Raw genomic sequence first — 18344 nt, forward strand, 5'->3', positions numbered from 1 at the left:
AGAGTACAGTCTACAATAGGAAATAACTAATCTGTTTTTTTAACCTACATTCTTACAGTCAGCCCGAACCCCAAAAGAACTTCCTGCTTTGAAAAGCCCACTGAAGATAAAACCAAATTCAAAATAGCAGTCACTGATACATCCCAAGAAAGCAGTATCTTAAATTTCTGTGATGGTTTTTTAATAAACAGAATTATAGTACACAAAAAGAAAGCAATATTTACTCAAATGTGTGCATGCTCAGTTGTGTCCGACTCTTTGTGATCCCATGGACTGTAGCCTGCCAGGCTCCTCTGTCCATGGGATTCTCCAGGCAAGAATACTGGGGTGGGTTGCCACGCCCTCTTCCAGGGGATCCTCCCAACCCAAGGATCGAACCCACATCTCCTGCATTACAGGTGGATTCTTTACCTCTGAGCCACCAGGGAAGCCCATTTACTCAAATGAAGTTACACTAAAACTAACTGCTGCTCCAGAAGAATAGATATAGAAAAAGACTACCTCTTTTAACCAAAACTTCACATGGAATTCAAATGTTTATCCCATCATTCTTTTTAAATCAACAAGTAATTCAAATCAAAATGACAGAGCCCTTAGATTTCCTACTCATCCTGGCCTGACTGCCTTCAGGCTGTGTGCAGCTTTGCATAAATGAATAAGGGCAGCCTGTAAAAAGAGCTTATTTGTTTAAGGAAGTAAGAATTGGGCACTTAATTAAATTTAATAAAATCAATTCACTCTCACAAGCCCTTAACTACTTGTGCAACTATGTCTTAACAGTTTACGAAGTATATCAAAACTCCAAACCTTCATAACATTTTAGAAAGTACCTGTATTTGTTTTCCAAATTCACTGGTTTGTTAGTCTCACACAAATTATTAAACTATAATGCTGTATTTTTACTTCTATTCTAGTAAAGGCTTTCTATTCTAGTAAAGGCTCTTGGAGAAGGAAATGGCAACCCACTCCAGTACTCTTGCCTGGAAAATCCCATGGACAGAGGAGCCTGGTAGGCTACAGTCCATGGGGTCGCGAAGAGTTGGACACAACTGAGCGACTTCACTTTCACTTTTCACTCTCATGCACTGGAGAAGGAAATGGCAACCCACTCCAGTGTTCTTGCCTGGAGAATCCCAGGGACAGAGGAGCCTGGTGGGCTGCTGTCTATGGGGTCGCACAGGGTCGGACACAACTAACGCGACTTAGCAGCAGCAAAGGCTATATCAGACCACAAAATCATATAAAAAGTAACAGAGTAAATCTGTCTGCAAAAAATTCTGTTCAATATCAGAATGAAAACATTTTTTTTGCCAAATTAAAAATGCTGTGCTGATATTTGGGAAACCTCAGATAAAAACAAACAGGCATAAGAAACTACTACAAGCAACTATATGCTAATAAAACAGACAACCTGGAAGAAATGGGCAAATTCTTAGAAAGGTACAATCTCCCAAGACTGAACCAAGAATAGAAAAAATGAACAGACCAACCGCAAGCACTGAAATTGAAACTGATTTAAAAACACTCAACAAACAAAAGTCTAGGACCAGATGGCTTCACAGGTGAATTCTACCAAACATTTAGAGAAGAGTTAAAGCCTATCTTTCTGAAGCTATTCCAAAAACTGCAAACGAAGTAACACTCCCAAACTCATTCTAAGAGGCCACTATCACCCTGATAACAAAACCAGACAAGATACCACAAAACAAAAATAATAAATTTATAGACCAATATGACTAATGAACATAGATGCAAAAATCTTCGTCAGTAACAATCTGAAACTAACAAAACATTGAAAGGATCATACACCACAATCAAGTGGAATTTATTCCAGGGATGCAAGGATTTTTCGATATCCCCAAATCAGCATGATATATAACACACTGACAAATTGAAGAACAAAAATCATATGAACATCTCAAAAAAAGGCAATGTATCAAGTAAATATGGTTAAATGAATAAAATGGTGTTCCATTTTCATATCCTTTCTCTTCCCCTGTGAGTCTGGTCTCCAATAAAGCACTATCAACATTATATTCTATGATGATCTCCTATGACTTGAAATATTAACAGTAGGTGAGATTTCTTTCTTCAATAGTTTTATCAAAGATTCAAATAAAGCCTCACATAAGCACTTTATAAATGGTATTCTTGGCATTTATTACAACCTTTCAGTAAATAAACTTAATATGTCATAAAAATGTTCTAGGTTATAAAATTTGTTTTAAAAGTCACAAGAAGACAGCATGTTGAAACTCTGCTTCTCAAGCTTTACTTCACATTCCAATCCTGCCTTTTAATGCAGATTCTCATTCAGGTGGTCTGGGGTGAGGCCTGAGATCTCACATTTTAACAATCCCCTCCGTGATGCTGATGGTGCCCAATCACATTCTGAATATCAAAGTCTTAGAGGCAATGTGCCTGTAATGCAGGAGACCTGGGTTGGATCCCCAGGTTGGGAAGATCCCCTAGAGGAGGGCATGGCAACCCACTCCAGTGTTCTTGCCTGGAGAATCCCCATGGACAGAGGAGCCTGGCAGGCTCCAGTCCATGCGGTCACAAAGACTGAGCGACTAAGCTCAGAGGCATTATTAAAATTTCTGCTCCAACGAAGCGGTTGAAGTTAACAACGCTGGCAGATTCCTGCTAACTAAAATACTCTGAATTCTAACGTCAACCTTTTAGAAAGGAAAAACTGAACACTGTTAGTATCTTCTCCCAGAAATAAAGAATTCTTGTGTTTACTAAGGCCTGCTTTGTTAAACCAAATTTAAGCTACCATTCCTCAAAGTATTTCTCAGTCCTTCCACTGGGACAGCCAGCTTCTCATTTTTTTCCAGCCTCTGGGAGCTGAGGGTCCTGTCTTTCTGTTCCTCCCCTCCTCTGTTCCTTTCACACCAGCCTGCACCTCAGCCTCACTGTCTCACACTGGCCGCCCCCAGACTCCCGTCCACACCAAAAAAGCAGCCTTCCCTGGGGACACTAATGTGCCCCCCGCCCCTGACCAGCAGCCTCTGTCCATCATGCAGCAAGAACAAACTCCCGCCACGGTCCCCCAGCTGTCTGGCCCTCACCAGCTCTGGGCCTCGTTCATCAGCTCCGCACCCCTGCAAGCCCTCCATCCCCTCACGGCTGGTCTCCTCCTCTCAGCCTCTGTATCTTCTCCCCTCTCCTCTTCATACCCGACTCCAACCCTGAAAATGATCCCACTTTTTGCAGGGCGCCTCTTGGTGACCTGCGCCCACAGCGTGGCCACAGAAAGAAACCAGGATTCCCAGTGCACTCCGTGGCTCCTGCAAACTTGGTTATGAAGCACACATACACACACATGCAAAACTATTCTTTCCGTCAACATCCGTGACAGAAGTTTCATTCCCAACGGGTGAAGAATCCAACAGCTGGAGGGTAAAGAGACTTTTGGCAAGAAATTAACATGCTGTCCTGACTTGTGAGATGCTGGACGTGAGAGGTAAATGAGCCTGGGAGGAATTCCTTGAAACACTCTGCAGGTGCAAAACAGCTTCGATCCTGCGCCTGCTGTAATCACCTTAATGCCACACACCACAGGTTTTCCTCCCGTCCCGAGGAGGTACCTGCACCCCACCACATACGCTTACTCAGGGATGTCTATGGGCCCAGGGATTACAGCTCAGGGTCAGAAATCACTGTGAACTCTGATGAGACGGCATGAGTGTGCATGGAAACGCTGAGTGTGGGACAGTGTGGCAAAGTCTGGGGCCCTGTGTAAAGCAGCCGCAGCCCAGCAGAGCCTGGCAGGCATCCGGGACACGTCCGGAGCGCCTGGCCTGCCACTCAGCACAGGTCCTGGTGTCTCCGGCCCAGTCCATTCTCAGAAAGCTCCGGTTTTCCTGCTTTCATTTTCCAGCGTGTTGACTAAGTGCTCTATAACTTGTTTCTCTAAACCTTCAGGTCTAAGATGAGGAGGAAGGAAAAAAAAGGTTATCACCAAGTAGTTTTTGACGCCCTTCCTTTTTTCAACCTATGCTGCTTCTGTTGAATTTAAGCTATTTCTATAAATTTTACTTTCTACCACTGTTAGTTTGCTTTGTGTCTTTCATACATGTATGCTGTGGAACCCCAGCTAGATTCAAAATTTCCTGAGGATAGAAACCATGCCTATTTCCCCCAAATAATTTCATTTATTTTATCACCAACATGCACTACTCCGCAGGCACTGTACCCAGGAATTTTTATGAGAAGCATGGTCCCTGCTCCCAATTGCTTATAGATGTTCCCACAATGTTTCAGTGCACAGGCATGCTCAACATACAACTGGCTCCCTGAAAAATTCCTGCGACCCTAAATGCCATTGGGGCACTGTATCTTAAAATTAAAATTATATACATATATATCTATATGTATAAGAGGACAAGCATTTAAAGAAAAATCTGTGTGGCCCAGGAGAGAGATTTGGCAATATATATTAACACGGATCTAACAAATCATTCCACGTCCAGACATATACACAGATAACACTTTTCACACGTCCGTCATGTACAAAGATGTTCATTAAGCCCTGCTAGGGGTCTGAAGGAAATGGCAACCCACTCCAGTATTCTTGCCTGGAGAATCCCAGGGACAGGGGAACCTGGTGGGCTGCCGTCTATGGGGTCGCACAGAGTCGGACACGACTGAAGCGACTTAGCAGCAGCAGCAGGTGTCTGAAGGAAACAGAACTCACCTAAATAGTTACTGGTAATGAACGAGTACATCCTCTACTTACATAAACATTACGCTGAACAGTTAAAATGATTACATTTGACTTACATGTATCAACATGGGTAGACTTCAAAAATGAAAAACTAGGTGGAAAATATAATCTGCAAAGGATCCTTATTATATACATTTAAAAACACAGACATATGTGTTGTCTATGGAGAGAAATAAAGGTATAAATGTGGTTGGAAAAGACATGCCAATCTGAGGATCGTGGGCCGGGAACCAGGGAAACTGGCACTGCATTGGCACACAAAGGGGATCGTAACTGTAACTGCAATGTCTTATTCCTCTAAAATATCTGGAGTGGCAAACGGTAACATCTGTTAATTCTGGGTATGTTAAATCTGTTAAATCTGGGTTAATTCTGGTACACCTCTATTTTTTATAATATGCTGTACTTTTTATACATTTAAAATATTTGATAATACAAAAAATGATATCATACCTCCATTCAAATCATTAAGAGCGTTGATGTCTCCCCTTTGTTAAAATGACTAAAGCAAACCAGGAAAACAGATGAGAGGGACGAGATCACTAAGATAGTTCCCAATTACTAGCTATTCCGATCTTAATGACAAAGACCAATACTGCCCCTGGACCATGCATCAGAGAACTTCTGCATCTCATGTTTGCTAGGTCTCTTCTGAGCTGGCAAATAGCACTCCTGGGCCACCCCCTGCACTGTGAACCCACCACGGAGTCACTGGCTGGGTGCTCTGCCCACCGCTCTCTGCAGGGGGAGGTGAGTGTTCTCCTCTGTGCTAGCTAATCAATGCTAATCCTGTCATCAAGCGAAAGTGAGTGAGTTTCTGTTATAATGGACTCAGTGTGCAGGTTGTTTTAGAAGCTATAATTAGCCGTGCCTTTAGCACTTCTAGAAAGTGGGTGGGCTCATTTTGAAGCAATGATCATTTTCACTGACAGCATCAGGAATCTAAGAAGTCATAAATTATGAAAGGACATATCTAAATCTAAATCTCAAAAGGAAATAATTATACACATTTCTCACTAAAAATGTAACAGTCCCTTGGGTCCCACACTTTTTTTGAATTTCATTCATTTCACTACTGTATCTATTGAGAAATTCCACTAATAGGAGCTTCATTTTAAACTCTCATTGTAGAATGTGTCCTACAACCAACAATTCCTTTTTGTAACTGCTATAAACATAATCAGAAATTTAGACTGCAGCCCAGAAAAATATGGTACCGCCCTCTCAAACTGATGCCTGCAATTGTTTATACATGTACAAGCACACAAAACTCAACTACTTTCCACTCACCTAAATCTCCAGATTACACAAGATTAGAGGGAGAGAAATAGATGCCCTTCACCTACCAAACACTCCAGCCAGTGGGCTCTTTTGCTGTGTTTACTGAGAGAAGGGCAGTAATTGTACCCAAACATGTTTGTGCCTGTTGCCTTTATTAACTGCAATTATGGAATTCATTGTTTACTGTGTAAACAGATGAAACAAGACTCTAAAAAGTGTTACATATGAAAAATAATCATATGTTTTGAAAAGACTCTGAAAGCTCCTTTAGGATTAGATTAAAAGCTCCTCAGACTGCTCTGCCAATGACTTCTCCCTCTGGCTCCTCTCTAAAGACCCTGATGCTCAAAATCACAGGAATACTTTATAGGTGAGCCTCACGCAGGGTACCCAATTGAGAATCTGTCAGCAAACTCATAAAAGCCAAGGCCTTAGCTTGACATCAAAAATCAGAATACAGTGTCTACTAGATATTCTTTCAGTATATAATCCCTTGCAATAACTGATTTTCTTAAAATTTATTTATTTGGCTGCATTGGGCAGGTCTCAGTTGTGGCAGGTGGGATCCAAGTTCCCTGACCAGGGATCAAACTCATGCTGCCTACATTGCAAGGTGGATTCTTAACCACTGGACCACCAGGGGAAGTCCCTAACTGACTTTTTAAATAATCACTAGTGATTCATCAAGGTCCGTAAGAGGCCTCTCTAATACACTCACTTAGCTCCTTCAATTCCTTTTCTGATATTCACTACAACATACATTTCTTTCCCAAGACAGTTAAAACACTTGCTATAATATTTCCCAATTGATGACAAATGGCTGAAGAAATTGTTACATTACTTAATCTTTCCAATGTGTTCCTCTTTCTATATTCCTTGTCTCTCTCTGAATGGCAGCAACATCCAGTCAGTGACCTAGAATATCTAAAATTCCTCCTCCAACAACAAAAATCAAATGAAAACCAAACAGTCCTGTTGATTCTACTTCCTTAAACCTTTCTCATGGATTGCCTGTGCCCTCACAGCCTCGGTGTATATTGTAACAACTGCCGTGTAACTTCTTTAGCTCCAAGTTAACTATGTATACTGCGCTCAGCATTAGCTTTGTGAAACAAAAGCCTTACGTCACTCCTCTGCTCAAAAACCACCAAAGGCTCCACCAAAGTGCAAGATTAACAACCCATGGCACAGAACATACACCCATCTACTTCACTAGCAACAGCCTCCATCATCACTTCTCATGCACGCTCTCTGGGCAACCAGGGAGGAGCTGATACAGCATACCCAGAGTCAGAGGCTGCTCCACCTGCCCGAGTGCCCCCAAGCCACCTCCCTACTCATCCCCAGGGCATCTCCTCTGACACTCCTCCAACTCCCAGAGCCTGGGTTCAAGACCTGGCTCTCAAGTGAGTGGTCTTGAAAAACAATTTAATTCTGTTGAGCCTAGGTTTCCTCATCTGTAAATTGGAAGGAAATGACAGTTTCCATCTCACAGGGTCATAGGGATGACTGAGAACATGCGGCAAGCTCTTGGCACATTGTGAGTCCTCATCAAGGTCTGGGATGCTTATCATTATGGACTCAACTGTGCTGTCCTCCACCTGCCTCTAATTCACATGCTGAAGCCCTAACGTCCTGTGTGACTGGACTTGGAGACTGGGCTTTTAGGAAGTTATTAAGGTTAACTGAGGTCAGAAGTGAAAGGGGCTTTCCTTGTGGCTCTGCTGGTAAAGAATGCAATGTGGGAGACCTGGGTTTATCCCTGGATTGGAAATATCCCCTGGAGAAGGGAAAGGCTACCCACTTCAGTATTCTCACCTGGAGAACTCCATGGACTGTATAGTCCATGGGGTTGCAACATCCTGTGTGACTGGACTTGGAGACTGGGCTTTTAGGAAGTTATTAAGGTTAACCGAGGTCAGAAGGATGGGTGTCAAATCTAAAAGGATTGATGACCTTATAGAAGAGGAAGAGGTCCTTCTCTCCTCTTTCCCTCTCCAGTTGTATTCAGAGAAAAGCTCACACAAGGACACGGTGAGAAGCTGGCCACTTGCAAGCCAGGAATAAAAGCTCTCATCAGAACCTGACCATGCTGGTACTCTGCTCTTGGACTTTCAGCCTCCAGAACTATGAGAAAGTACATTTCTGTTGTTTGAGCCCCCAATCTATGGCATTTTGTTAGGCAGCCCTAACAAAATAGCAGACTAATATACTTATTCTTGTTCCCCCCCTCATTCTGAGACTCCATTTAAATTAGATGCTGTGTGATCTTCCTCGCCAGATTAGTACTTCTTTGAGAAGTACAGAAAGGGTCTCTTTCTCTTAGGACCTACCACGGTAATCTGAACACAGTAGGTAATCAATAAATCTTTAATTTATAAATGAAAATAATGAGAGTTTGATTTTAAGCAAACATTACCCTTTCAGGTGGCACTAGTGGTAAAGAACTTGCCTGCCAATGCAGGAGACATACGAGACGTGGGTTTGATCCCTGGGTAGGGAAGACCCCCTGGAGGAGGGCATGAAAACCCACTCCAGTATTCTTGCCTAGAGAATCCCAGAGGAGCCTTGTGGGCTACAGTCCATAGGGTCACAAAGAATTGGACACAACTGAAGCGACTTAGCACAACACACACCCCCTTCCAGAAAGCTGCTGGACTGTGAGAGCTAAATGTCATTGCCAGACTTGCATTTGACTATTCAGAGACATGAATGTGTAGTATGGAAACTGCTGCTTTTTTAGGTCCATTTTTACTGATCCCCAAGTTGAGGCCCTACCTACACAGAAGTCTCAATATGTAGCCTAAAGAATGAAAAAAAGATAAAGTGTCTTTTTTCTTGACCTGATCTCGGGCACCTGTCTCCCATAGGTGCACATCAATGCAAAATGCCACAGTCCTTCATGAGCTCCCTGAAGCACTGAGTTCCCAATAGTAATGCTGACACCAAGTTCACTTTACCACCATCACACCTTTGTACTTAATTCTGTATTTTAAAAGTGATTGTATCCAGTGTCTAAGTGCTAAATGGATAATACTAAGTGTTACAATAACCAGTGAATACTACACAGAATGTCCAACATATGTAAGCTTTAAAACAAGTGGGAGATACCATCTTGAGGTCCTATCTAATCTTCCCAGTGAGACGGTTGATCCGAGACCAGCCAATGCTACTTCCCAGTACCCCAGACAAATCTTCTATCACATGGGATCCGCACACTTGAAGGATGGGGGATGCATGACATGTACATAGGACTTCATGTCTGGAAGCAAGGTCTATTCATGCAACATTTACTGACTGAGTACCTACCACATGCCAGACATTAGGCAAGGTGCTGGGGATACAACAGTGAACAAATTAAACAAGTGTTCTTAATCTTAAGGAATATAGTCTAGTGGAGGAAAGTATTACATTAGGGAATGCAATCAATGCCCCTTTACACAGTTCAGGATCCCCAAAAGGACCCTGCACACTGAAACATGCAAAATGACCGTAATGATAAATGGGAAAAATTATTATTGACCTCTGACCTTTAAAATTTTTTTATCAAAACATTATGCTATGCTAAGTCACTTCAGTCGTGTCCGACTCTGTGCAACCCCATAGACGGCAGCTCACCAGGCTCTGCCGTCCCTAGGATTCTCCAGGCAAGAATACTGGAGTGGGTTGCCATTTCTTTCTCCAGTGCATGAAAGGGAAAAGTGAAAGTAAAGTCGCTCAGTCGTGTCCGACTCTTAGCGACCCCATGGACTGTAGCCTACCAGGCTCCTCCGTCCATGGGATTTTCCAGGCAAGAGTACTGGAGTGGGGTGCCATTGCCTTCTCCGATCAAAACATTAAACTCACCACAAATATCATACTCAATGGTGAAAAACTAAAAGCTTTTCCTCTAAGATCAGGCACAAGACAAGGGAGCCCACTCTTAGCACTTCTATTCAACACAGTAGTAGGAGGCACTCTTGATATTTGGGAAAGCTACACCTCAGATAAAAAACAGGCATAAGAGACTACTACAAGCAGCTATATGCCAATAAAATGGACAACCTGGAAGGAACGGACAATTCTTAGAAAGGTACCATCTCCCAGGGCTATGCCAGGAAGAAACAGAAAATATGAACAGACTAATCACAAGTACTGAAATTGAAACTGTGATTAAAAAACACCCAACAAACAAAAGTCCAGGACCAGACAGCTTCACAAGCAAATTCTATCAAACATTTAGAGAAAGTTAATACCTATGCTTCTGAAACCATTCCAAAACATTGCAGAGGAAGGAATACTACCAAACTCCTTCTATGAGGTCACCTAATACCAAAACCAAAGATACCACAAAAAAGAAAATTACAGACCAGTATCACTGATGAACATAGATGAAAATACCCTCAAAAAAAAAAAAAATACTAGCACTCTGAATCCAAAAATACATTAAAAGGATCAAATATTATGATCAAGTAGGATTTATCCCAGGGAGACAGGATTTTTCAATACTCGCAAATCAATCATGGTTTGAAAATCTACATGTACTCCAATGTTCACTGAAACACTGTTTGTAATAACCAAGACATAGAAGCAACCTAAATGTCCATCGACAGATAAATGGATAAAGAATATGTGGTACATATATATAATGGAATATTACTCAGTCAGAAAAAAGAATAAAATAATGTCATTTGCAGCAACATGGACAACCTAGAAATTATCATACTAAGTGAAGTAAGTCACACAGAGGAAGACAAATATATGATATAGCTTACATGCAGAATCTTGAAAAATGGTACAATGAACTTATTTACAAAACAGCAAAAGACTCACAGAGAATGAACTTACGGTTACCAGGGAGGAAGGGTAGGGGGAGGGATAGATCAGGAGTTTGTAATTAACATGAACACATTACTATATTTACACACTACTATATTTAAAATATCAATAGATAACAAACAAGGACCTACTGTATAGCACAGGGAACTCTGCTCAGTATTCTGTAATAATCTACATGGGGAAAGAATCTGAAAAAGAACAGGTACATGTATATGTGTAACTGAATCACTTTGCTGTACACCTGAAACTAACACAACACTGTTAATTAACTACACTCCAATATAGAACAAAAGTTTTAAGGACTTTTAAATGGCAAAAGACATGAATAGAGACTGCTCCAAAGAAGATATACATATGGTCAATAATCACATGAAAAGATGCTCAACATCACTAATCATTAGGAAAATAAAAATCAAAACCACAATAACACTAAAAAAAAAAAAAAAAAGAAAATAGTAAGTGTTGGTAAGGATGTGGAGAAATTAGAACCTTTGTGCACTGTTGATGAGAATACAAAATGGTACCACAATTATGGAAAACAGTATGGCAATTCCTCAAAAAATTACAAATAGAATTACCATGCATGTGGGCTGTGCTTAGTCACTCAGTTGTGTCCAACTCTTTGCAACCCCATTGACTGTAGCCCACCAGGCTCCTCTGTCCATGGGGATTCTCCAGGCAAGAATACTGGAGGGAGTTGCCACGCCTTCCTCTAGGGGATCTTCCCAACCCAGGGATTGAACCCAGGCCTCCCACTGCAGGTGGATTCTTTACTGTCTGAGCCACCAGGGAAGCATGATCCAATAATTCCGGTCTGGGTATATTCCTCCCAAAGCTGAAGACAGATCTCAAAGACACATGTGTATATTTGTGTTCATAGCAGCATTATTCACAATAGCTAAAACATGGAAGCAACCCAAACGCCCTTTGATGGAGAGATAAATGAATACATGAAATGTGATACACATGCAGTATGGATATCATTCTGTCTTAAAAGGGAAGGAAATTCTAACACATGTTATATCATGGATGAAACTTAGAGACATGCTAAGTGAATAAACCAGTCACAAATGGACAAATACTATATGTATTTATACATATTAGTGCTATACATATAGTACTATATGTATTTTATAGTACAGTAATGAAATATAGGATTCCATTTATATGAGGTCCTCAGAGTCATCAAATCCAAGAAGAAGGGTAGAAGGGTGACTGCCAGGGACTGAGAGGAGGAAGAAATGAAGAGTTATTGTTTACCAGAAACAGAACTTCATTTGGAAAGATAAAGTTCTGGAGATGGATGGTGGTGACAGCTGCATAATGATGTAATTGGACTTAATGCCACTGAAGCGTACTCTAAAAATGGTTAAAACGGCAATTATATCCCTCTGTATATTTCACAATTTAGAGAAGTTTAAACATTCTTACTATCAGTTATAAATGTATCGGAAAATTAAAAATAGTAAAATTCATTTACTTAGTAGCCTGTAATTGAAACCATTAGAAACACTGAGCATTAAAGAGTTTTACTTCTCAGTAACTAATGTTATCAGGAGTGTTTAAACAGCACATGCTTTCTCTTTGTCATAGAACTCAAGATGCAGAGTGAGCATTTTTGCTGCTATGCCTCAGAATCATACTTCTCACCAAGTTTAGGTCGGCTTCCAACATTGTAGCCTTTGTGCTTTCAGGGTTGTGAAAGTGCTTCTGATTCCTTTAATATGAAGAAATTCCTTTTTATCTGCTGCACTTTTATCTTTGTTTGGTCACACCTCTCTTTCAAACAGCCGTTTTTGTAAAATGTCACATGGGTTTATCACTATGAGACAAGGAGGCAACAACAATATACTCTGGTGTCTGTGGGAACTAAGAGGTGTGCAGTGATCAATGACAAGCAGACTCTGAAAGAAGTGATGTGACTGGCCACTGATCATGATACGTATTTGTTACATCTATGGGGATTTGTGGGCTGAAGAAGTAGCAGCTTGTGTACAGTTATTCACAGTTTATACACTGGTGGAACTGAAATGTGAACCGTGTTATTGGGGAACTGGTTATTTAACTAATAACCTCCAGGAACTGAAATGCATGCAGATTAGAACCAAGCAAAGCAAGTGCTATCTGTGTATAATTATAAATTGAGGTAAGAAGCCCAGAGGAAAGAAACATGATTCTTTGAGAATCTTCAAGAATTTGAAAGTAGTCAAGAGTCAGGGAAGAGTACAGCCATGCAACATAAGGCTACAGAATGACATGACTGACAAAGCGCTGATGTTTTAAATGAAGGTTAATCTAGATTCTTAAGCTTGTTGAAACCAAAATCACTGTCAACTTAAAGCTACTTTACTTTTCCATTTTTATATAAACCATCCTACGAAGGGGCTTCCCTGGTGGTTCAAACGGTAAAGAATCCGCCTACCATACAGGAGACCTGGGTTTGTTTTCTGGGTCAGGAAGATCCCCTGGAGAAGGGGGATCTTCCACTTCAGTATTCTGGCCTGGAGAATCCCATGGACAGAGAAGCCTGGTGGGCTATAGTCCATGGGGGTCACAGAGAGTCAGACACGACTGAGTGACTAACACTTTCACTTCATCATATGAAAAGAGGAGCTATGAACCTATTCTACAGCATGAGCTTCCTTGGCTTTGTACAGCCCCAGCCTAGAAGGAACACAATGAAATTATTTTGAAATATAAGGAAAGAAACCAGATAAAGCAGTAAATGGTCTAGGGGCAAACCAAACAGAACCAAGGCACACTGCCGAGAAGCTGTCAAAAACTTTGGTCCTGATCCTGAGAGCAGGAGGAGGTTACTTTTAGTTTCCTGGGACTGCTGCAATAAGTATCACAAACTTGGTGGCTTAAAACAGTAGAGATTTTTTTTCTCTCTCAGTTCTGGAGGCCAGAAGTCCAGAGTTTCCCTGGGCTGAGATGAGGACGTGGGCAGGGCTGGGCTGCTCCCTCTACAGGCTCTCCAGAGAACCCATGCCTGGACAGCTCCAGCTTCCAGGGACTGCCTGCATTCCTGGGCTGTGGCTGCAATCACTACCATCTTCAGGGTTGATGTCTTCAAACCTCTCTGCTCTGTTTTCATAACAGTCTTCTCTGCTACATGTATAAAATCTTACTTTGCCTCCCTCTTACAAGAATATGTATGATTGCATGTATTCACTCCAAGAGGATTGGTTATCCACCCAGATAATCCAGGATCATTTTCACATCTCAAAATCTTTAACTTAACCATGTCTGTAAAGATCCTTTTTTTGGCCATCTACAGTAACACCAGGAACTTCCCAGGTGGCTTAGTGGTAAAGAATCCACCTGCCAAAGCAGGATACATGAGTTCAATCCCTGAGTTGGGAAGATCCCTGGAAAAGGAAATGGCAACCCACTCCAGTATTCTTGCCTGGAAAATACCATGGACAGTGGATTCTGACAGGCTACAGTCCATGGGGTCACGAAGAGTTAGACATGACTTAGCAACTGAACAGCAATGGCAGCGAGATAACACACAGTGGTTCCAAGGATTAAGATACAGGTACCTTTTGGAGGACCACTTTTCAGCCTACACTGAGGTCATGAAAGTGTTCTCAGCAGAGGCAATAAGATGCAAAAGATCATTGGGGGTGGAGAGGAGAGATAGAGAGGGTAAGAGGAAGTCAACTGGGCTCGCAACTGCCCAAGGAGACATGGCCTGGATGACCTGGAGGTGGAGAGAAGTGAATGGATTCAAGAGGTACTCAGGGAGGAAAACTGGCAAATGCAGAAGATGAGAGAGGTGCCAAGAAGACATTTGAGACTTCTGGAGTCTGTAACCTTGTTTCAAGTGGGGCCACCCACTGAGCTTGGGGACACCAGAAGAGCAGATGCACATGAGACCCTGAGACTGCAAGACTGCTGGGTGATGCCAAGCTGCACAGCAACAGAGTTCTTTTCAGAGGAAGCAGGGAAAACAGCATACGCTCTGGTGTTGGGGCCAGATGTCCCACTCAGTGTCTTTTAAACTTGGATTCAGTAAAGCCTCATTGTGTCACAAGCCAAGTGACAGTGATAATACTTATCTGCAGGGCTGCAGAGAGCACTGGGATTAAGGGTAAATGCACCCATCAAAACGTGTACTAACGGTAAGCACTGATCCCCCACTTGATTACCACTCACTGCCGCTCTTCACCTGTGCAGCAATGCAAGCTAAGACCGAGTCTGCTGTCTGATTACCAGACTGTAATACCTCTTACTTTATTCCGATTCCTCTCTAGCTTTGCTAATTCATATTCATTTATTGCTGAAGCCTGATGCTCATTTAGTTACTGATCTACTCTGAAAATAACTCTCCAGGCTAAATAAAGTCAATTTTTTCCTACAGTTTTTCTAATTGTGTCATTAATGTGTATCAAATATCTCCCTAACTCATCAGCATTTAGTTCCTTCTCTATCTTAAACCATACAAATAGACAATCAAATCAATTATTTCCATTAACAGCAGACGGCACCAGTGTTGATAAGTAACTTAAACAGAGGTCATCCAAACCATCAACTAGCTAAAAAGCCTTTCCAACAACCCTTCAAAGCTTATTTTTTACATAAACAAAATTGATGTTTTCATTAATTTTCTCATCTTTAAATTAACATAGGGTACCCTTTACTATCTGTGGCAATAATCCACAAACTGTATGAACACTCTGCAAATTAAGTACACTCAGCTATCTATACAAGCAATTCAAACATTAAATTATCTTAATCACCTAGAAATTTTAGATATCTCTATTTTTCAGCTGAAAAGGCATTTCAAAGTGAAACTATAGAGAGGTACTCTTGATAATAAACTTTTAGTAAACTAGTGCTCAGTACACAACTCTGAACTTTATAAGAAAGTTTTTTTCTCTCACCAAAACACTATTATTTTCCTTCAGTTTTCAGTAGGCCATAAAGCAGAAAGAGCTTCCCTGGTGGCTCAGGTGGTAAAGAATCTGCCTGCAATGTAGGGAACCTGAGTTCAATCCCTAGGTCAGGAAGATCCCCAGGAGAAGGGAATGACTACCCACTCCGGTATTTTTGCCTGGAGAATCCCATGGACAGAGGAGCCTGGTGGGCTACAGTCCATGGGGTCACAAAGAGTTGGACACAACTAAGCGACTAACACTTTCACTTTCTTTTCATAGGGCAGGAAAATTTCATTTGGGTTTAGTTCATTATTTACAAGCTTCTTTAACTATAAACTTAGACTTGAACAGAATAGATCCTTGATGAGGTTTCATTTTGAGATAAAACTCAGTCTTCTATCAAGAGAAAAGCTCACAATTTCAATTTAGCCTCAACTCTCCTCTCGCTGCAGTTCATGGGGTTGCAAAGAGTCAGACATGACTAGGCGACTGAACAACAACTGTCTCTCATAAGCCCAGCTCTGATCCAAGAATACCACACAAGGGACACAAAAAAGCCATTCTGTCATTCCTTGCCATTTTTACACTGATAATCTCTCCAGAATAAGAATCCAGAGGAATTTCACCACAGCAGGTTCCAACCCTTGGCTAAACTATTTTAGACAGCTGTTTCGTCTCACTCATGGCCCTTCCCTCCTCCTTTCCCTGTGGTATTTCAAGAGGAGTAATCTCCAGCTCAATCTGAAATTTTAATAATTCAACGTAATGAGTGTCTCATCAACCATCAATACAGAAGTAACAAAAAACTCGTGAAAGCCCATGGTTGAGAGCTGAAGCAAACAGCATTCCAGCTATAAGCTCATAATTGTCCTTTTCTGGGAAACTGAGTTGCTGCAAACCTTGCTGTTGGCCAGGAGATGGCCAATTTCTCCAACAATTGCAGGCTTAAATAGCCAACCTCATTTCACCTTGGATAGTTCAAGTGTCATATATCAGACCAGTATGCAACTGATGGGTTCAATGTGTTTCTTTATTTCAGACCCCAATAAAGTTAAGGGGATCGTGGCATCTAGTCCCATCACTTCATGGCAAACAGATGGGGAAAAAATGAAGACAGCGACAGATTTTATTTTCTTGGACTCCAAAATCACTATCAACAGTGACTACAGCCATGAAATTGAACGACTCTTGCTCCTTGGAAGAAAAGCATATTAAAAAGCAGAGACATCATTTTGCCAACAAATGTTCGTATAGGCAAAGCTACGGTTTTTCTATTAGTCATGTTTGGATGTGAGAGGTGGACCATAAAGAAGGCGGAGCACCAAAGAATTGATGCTTTTGAATTGCAGTGCTGGAGAAGACTCTTGCGAGTACCCTGGACAGCAGGAGATCAAACAAGTCGATCTTAAAGGAAATCAACCCTGAATATTCATTGAAAGGACTGATGTTGAAGCTCCAATACTTTGGTCACCTGATGCAAAGAGCTGACTCATTGGAAAAGACCCTGATGGTGGGAAAGACTGAAGGCAGGAGGAGAAGGGGACAAAACAGGATGAGATGGTTGAATGGCATCACCGACTCAATGGACATGTGTGTGCTAAGTCACTTCAGTGGTGTCCGACTCTGTGTGACCCTATGATTGCCAGACTCTTCTGTCCATGGGATTCTCCAGGCAAGAATACTGGAGTGGGTTGCCATGCCCTACTCCAGGGAAGCTTCCTGACCCAGGAATCGAACCAGGGTCTTCTGCATTGCAGGTGGATTCTTTACTGCCTGAGCCACCAGGGAAGCCCTAGAATACTGGAGTGGGTTGCCATGCCCTCCTCCAGGGGATCTCCTCAAACCAGGGATCGAATCCGCATCTCTTATGTCTTCCGCACTGGCAGATGAGCTCTTTACTGCTAGTGCCACCTGGGAAGCCCTCAATGGACATGACTTTGAGCAAATTCCAGGAGATGGTGAAGAACAGGGAAGCCTGGTGTGCTGCAGCTTATGGGGTCGCAAAGAGTCAGACACGACTGAGCGACTGAGTAACAACAAAAGTTAAGGGTGAGCATGACTGGCAAGACACAAAGATATTCCATTTGTTTTTGCTCCAGAGACGAGCTGACAATACATAACTAGAGATTTTGCAATTCACTATTCCAAACAAGGGTGGGAAGGGCATAAAAGAAGCACTTGAGGCCTTAACAGTGACTCATTATCCTGGAAGCAGTCCCCCAGATGCCTTGCAGTGTGGATTTCCATTTAAACCAATTGCTTCCCAAGACCCAAATTTCTGTCATTTAGTAAATTCAACTTGGATTCGGATATGAAAAGTCATATTTCCTCCTTTTCTGTCCAGTTAGAAGAGTACCAACAATTTTTGCTTATGATAGAGATGAAGTGATACAAACATTTGAAAATCTATTTATCCAGTGAGTGGTTTACATCATGGAAGTAAAACCTGAGGGAGGGTTGCTATAGTAATGAGGCAAGAGAGTGAATTGTGAAGCAAAAGGTGCCCATCTAGACGATCAGAGGCCAAAGTGAGAACAGCAAATAATGCTTACTAACCATGGGAACCCAGAAAGAGACCCATCACCCTCAGATTCACTTTGTCCTAGAAAAGCCCCGCCCAGGAATACAAT

The 18344-nt window shown here is 41.8% G+C and overlaps 1 protein-coding gene across 3 annotated transcripts in view; it reads right to left on the minus strand.

Moving 5' to 3' along the window:
* Nucleotides 1–18344, minus strand: part of TTC39C (tetratricopeptide repeat domain 39C) — a 99398-nt gene that overhangs the window by 68998 nt on the left and 12056 nt on the right. The gene's annotated exons all lie outside the window — the stretch shown is intronic.

The sequence above is a fragment of the Giraffa tippelskirchi genome, chromosome 14 (genome assembly GCF_054371585.1).
Source record: "Giraffa tippelskirchi isolate mGirTip1 chromosome 14, T2T-mGirTip1v1.2.pri, whole genome shotgun sequence".
In the NCBI taxonomy this organism is placed as follows: Eukaryota; Metazoa; Chordata; class Mammalia; order Artiodactyla; family Giraffidae; genus Giraffa; species Giraffa tippelskirchi.